Below are 5,895 nucleotides of genomic sequence, written 5' to 3' on the forward strand. Positions count from 1 at the left end.
ATCATCATCATCATCATCATCATCATCATCATCATCATCATCATCATCTGTTCTCTGGGTGTTCTTATTTCTCCCTAAAGAATGAACTTAATTGCAATGTGAGCTACACTTTCTGGGGGAAAAAATCTGCCTTTGATCCTGGCAGCCTATTGAAAAAAAATCACTTAATGAATCAAATATGTAATAAATATAGAAAGAGTGCTGGATTAATATTTAAAAGTCCTGGGCTCAAACCTTGGCTATGTTTCTCACTACCTATATGAACTTGAGTCTTAATTTCCCAAAATTGGCCTTAGTTTCCTCAATTGTATAAGCAGTGGGGAGGTAGGGTCTAGATGACCATGTTTGAAAATGCTCCATCTCTAAATATAAAATGTACTGCGCTATTGCAGAGAGTTGACTTGTTCTTGATTATTTTGGCTTTCTTGGTCAAGAAGAGTTCCTCTTCCTATTGTATAAAAAGGAGCCCCCACTGGACCAATGGATGCCTTCACACCCTTGCTTGATTGGTGACCTGTGAATTTATATTGAATAGGGGTGTCTCATGCTTCAGAATGAGACATCAGTAGAATTATATTCCCTTTCTGAAATTAGCACATCCTGTCCACATCTTTAGAGTTCTTGAGATGCACCGATCAAACCAATTGACATGATTATAGAAAGCTGGAGTACTTCAGAAGTACATAAACAGCACACTGGTGCATTCCCTCTGAGTAGGGATTGCATTACTGAATTGTGCTGATGAAAACGAATCTTTCATGATTGCAGATGTGGTGTGTAATTTAGGTATTATCCTGTTAACCAATGAACCTAACATTTCACTCCTTACAAGCCTTCCATAGTGATTTCTCTTCCAGGAAGCCACTTACAAGGTGTAAACAGAAACAGAATCCTAAGAGCAATATGGTGTAGGGGAAATGACACCAGATGCTAATTCAGAGGATTTTAAAATAAAAATTTTAAGCTAGTAACTGTGTGATACTAAACAAGTCACTTAAACTTCTTTGAAAAAAATATTATTGTAGTAGTAAAAAAAAATCAATATAAATTGCATATAATGAAGATGGGAGTGGGCAGAGGAAAAGAGAAAGATGTTTGTCAGTGATTTGACTTTGAACTAATGGGAAGAAAGTTGACTGCCATTCAGACTTTTCTACAATTCTGGCTGGTAGCAACACTGATAGTATTCCTGTTAGCTCTCAAATCCATTCTAACTGCTTCTTTACTTCTTGGTCACTCTCTGCTCCCAGTCAACCTCTCTCTGGAACCCAACAACAGACTCTCCCGGCCCTTCAGGATGTCATACCCTACCTCCATCTTCTCCTTGGATAAGCATGGGGGGAAATTACAATTCTCAATGGTCATATAAAACATTTGCTCTAGTGAGTAGGATTAAGAAAAATCTATTAAGATTAGACCAGGCTTTTTCCTCCTTGGGGAATTTTTTCATTGTGTGCTTTGTGTCTTCTTTCTGCAATTTGGTTGTCTTGATTTCCATTTCATACTTGTTAATTTGTAGATTTTATATTTTTTGTGTCTAGTCATGTATTTCCTTTAAGTTTTCATTTTTCTTGGCCTATAATTAGATTATATTAGAATCTTATAATTAAAAAAATTCCTTTCCTTTGAAAATTCTTTTTATTTTCAATCTTAATTTGGTTTTATATCTCTTTTTGATCAAATTAATGTGATCAATTTTAAAATCAATTTAACTTAATCAGTTTTATGGTTTTTTAAAAGCTCCTTTTTTGTTTCACATTTTGTCTCCCCTTCGATTTTAAAAAATTCCACTCATTACGTATTTGAAAATCCTAAAATTGTCGATTTTGTACATTTCCAGAAGTACATAGAATTAGGGTTCATTAAATTTTTATTGCTGTAAGATGTCAGAGACATAATTTTTTCTAATGATTTCTTCCATAATTTTTGTGTTATCACACTAATATTTTCTTTGATATTAATTCTCTTTCTGTTTTGTTCTCAAACCCAGTAATAATATAGCATAACATTTTCTAGGCTCCATCTAAATGTCTTTTGTTCACATCTCATCAATTTGTATTACATTATAGTAAGGATGTATTTTGTCTTTGTGTTTTCATTTGTATATGTATATATCCTATTATATGATAATTTTTTATGAAAGTGCTTTATCATATTAGGAAACAAGAATGCTCATCATTAGCTTGTTAGCTACTTGAATGCAGGGTCTGTCTTTTGCTTTTTTTGTATCTCCATTACTTATCACAGTATCTGGCACATAGGTGCTTGACTAAAATTTATTGAATAACTGATGTTTTCTATCTTTATGACTGTATCTACCTGTCTATTTATCATCTTCATCATCATCATCATCATCATCATCATCATCTGTCTCATTAATATTGTGTAGCACCAAGCACCCCAGCATCCCCAGAGTGGCTGCCAATACAGGTTCTTAGATCTGCTTTTCTAAAGGAAAGCAACTCAAAACAGGTTAACAAGCTTACTTTAATCAATCAAACATATATCATTTACCTAGTTTAGGGGGAAAAGGTCAGCACCCCAAACTTCAGAGTATACAGACAGAATTTACAAGACAGAGAAACAGATCAAGCAGACAGGCTTCCAAACTGTCCAACCATTAACATCCATACCAAATCACATCTGGGTTTTCAAAGCTGGGGAGCTCTCAACAGCTGCCCAGAGTCTCATCTGGTCAAGTCACACAATACTTCTCAAAGTGAGCCCCAAAGCAAAGCCTTACATAAGGGATTATATAGCCTTCTCCTTGGTCAGAGAATGTAACCACCCTCTTGACCCACTTCCCATTCACACAGCATCAAGGTGTGGGCATTCCTGAAAACCAAGCCTTCTGCCACAGGCTCCATGTGACCACATTCAGCCTATTAGGGGGCCGAGTATATTTTCAAATCAAGGAAGGTTCTCAGAGTCTCTTAAGCCTATCAAAGGGCCTAGAGGCAGGGAAGATCTTTAAATTTGCATTTCCATTACATATTGATATTGTTGTGTTATCTATACTTTAAAGTATATTATAGTTTTCGTATATGCCTTTTGACTTTTTTTTTCCAGTTTTCTGATATGATTGCCATTTTTGCTTTTTAAAAAAATCGGCTAAAACGCAAATTGAGAACCATCTCCTCATTTGAATTATGTATGAATATTTATGTTTCCAGTGGGATTCTTATGAGTAACTAATTATTTTGGGTTTTGCTATTTAATCCGTTCTGTCACCCTCTTCAATTTTATTTATGAGGTCATTTAATTAACATGCATAGTTATGGTTTATTGATTTTTTCCCTCCATCAAATCTTGTTAAAATGTTTCTTTCTTTATTTTTAAGGAAGAAAAATATCAGCATTCATTATCTACAATTTATTTTGCTTTGAGCAATCCTAATCTCTTATCTTCTTCCTTCCCTCCCAGACCTTTCTTCCTTTTAAATATAACATTTGTAGTTCTTTTATTTGAGGCCATTTCTTCTCATTTTCATTGTCTGACCTGGATACGTTAAATTGTAAGTGATCCTTAGTGGCAAGCTATTTTGTTTTTTGATATACCATATTGCAGGATTCTCTTTAATTTCTCATATATGATAAATAGTTTGGCATGATTAGTGTATGAATATATTTTTCCTGGCACCTCACAATATTTTTTTCCTGTGATCTGGAAATCGTTTTGCTTGACAACTATGTTCAAGGTCAGGGAAACCTAGGGTTTCTCCCTGTGTTCATAATGTGTGTTCTATTAATCTGAACTTTTATCTTTTATTAATATCACTCTGTTACTTATTGCATACTCCCATCACTCTGGAATTTGCCTCAGAGCCTGGGGCTTCCTCTTCCTGGAATATGTTTTCATCATTCCAGCATCCCTTCTCTCATCAGTGTGTTCGTTTCAGTGCCTTCACTTCAGGGAGAGATTCAAGACAGCCGCCATTCATTCCCTTTCTGGTGGTGCTTCTGATTTTCAAGACTTCAACACCATGATCCACATGAGTACTTTCTACCCCAACCCCAAGGCTTTCTTTTTCTTTCTTTGTCTTTCTTTTTCTTTTCGTTTTTCTTTAGTGTGTTATCTTCTTACTTAGAGTGTAAGCTCCTTGAAGGCAAGGACTTTTTCTTTCAGCTTGTATTGGTATCCCTAGTGCTTAGCATAGTTCCTAGCCCATCGTAAATGCTTAATAGATTCTGCTTGCCTTGCCTTATCACAACTCACCTCCCTTCTTCCTAATACAATCCCTCCTTTAAAATAAAGCAAAAACAAATCCAAATATTGATTATGTCTAAAAATTTTACTTCCTGTTGGAGAACGTTTCCATTCTCCCTGATCTACTCATGGCTTCTCCTTTAAGGTTAACTTTCATCTACTCTGTATATATCTTATGTATTACTTTTTATGTATTCTTGTTTTCTTTTTATCCCCAGTATTTGATACAGTGGCTGGCACATATGAAGCATTAAAAAATAGTAGATCAATTCATAGATTGAAAATCAGGAAATGGTTTCCTTCCCCCCTACTTCCTTTGTGATAGAATAAGAAGCAAGTCTCAGAAACACCATCCTTAAGGTATGATCATTATCTTTGCCTTTTGTGTTTCAAGCCCCCCTCCATAGGGCTTTGTTTAATTCTCTGCATCACATTTTAGGAAGAATATTGATTAGCTGGTGAGTGTGGGTCCAGAAAAGAACAACCATAAAGGCTAAGAGTTTCAAATTCATGACATACAAAGACAGGCCAAAGCAACTAGGAATATTTATCCTGGGAAACTGAAGACTTAAAGTGTCATGATAGTGCTTTTTGCATGTTTGGAGGACTACCATGTGAAAGGAGCATTAGACTTCTAATGTTTCTGACCATAAGGCAGAAGTAGAAGAAAAAGGTAAAAGTTGGTGGGAGACAGACTGAGATTAAATGGGAGGAAGAGCTTCCTAAAAGAACTATCCAAAAATAGAATGGTCTGACTCAAGAGGAAGTGAATTCACTTTCACTGGAGGGTGGTTAATTATTTAGTATTTTGTAGAGGTAATATTTTGGAGAGTATTTGTTGAACTCTGAAGTCCCTTCTGTCTCAAATTTTGTGAGACTTTTACAGTTGTAGGGGTATAAGGACAGTGGGGAAGGGGGATGGGATTTGATTCATTCAATCAATTGATTACTCAACACACCTAACTTCAATATATTTATCAAATGAGAACACATCTCAATTGATTCAATCAAAAGTATTAACTAGGTGTGAATGAGTCCTGGACATTTTTTTTCTCCATTAGGTCAATCAATCAAAAGGAATTTTCACATAGGAATGATAGAAAATCTGGATTGTTTAAGGGCACACAGTCATGCTTCTGCATTTTGTATAAAATGGCAAGACGATCTAGAACCCAAGCATCTCAGAGTCTTGTACCTTAGTGGTGGAAACCTCCAGTCAATCCCCTGAGAAGGAATCACTTGGAATAATGCATGTAAGAGAGTCCCTAAAATCATGGTATTCTACCAAACTCAGAAAACTTGACTTCTCAAAACATTTATGCCTTTTGGCCTGGAACTTGGTATTATTTGGAGGTAAAAAGGCAAAGTCAAAGTGTGGCAGCATACTAAGTGTCACCACAGAGGTCTCTATGCCCCCAAGAAGCAGTCAAAAAGTAGTTCATTTTAATCTCAAGCTTGGAAATATAGCAGTTGCTTTGGGACTCATTTTTGTGCCTTACCAATGGAATGCCCCAGACACACAGAAACCCAATTGCTTATGTATTCTCTATGCTATTGAGAGTTAAAAACTAACCAATTCTCCATTTAACTCAATATTGCCCAGGAATCCCTTAAAATATTTGGCCTCCAGTAACATTTACCAAGAAAATGAGACAAAAAGGCCACCCATCCATTATTGTAAATAAGAAT

The sequence above is a fragment of the Petaurus breviceps genome, unplaced genomic scaffold (assembly GCF_028583685.1).
Source record: "Petaurus breviceps papuanus isolate PSGF00001 unplaced genomic scaffold, PetGlider_PUasm1.0 188, whole genome shotgun sequence".
Taxonomy (NCBI): Eukaryota; Metazoa; Chordata; class Mammalia; order Diprotodontia; family Petauridae; genus Petaurus; species Petaurus breviceps.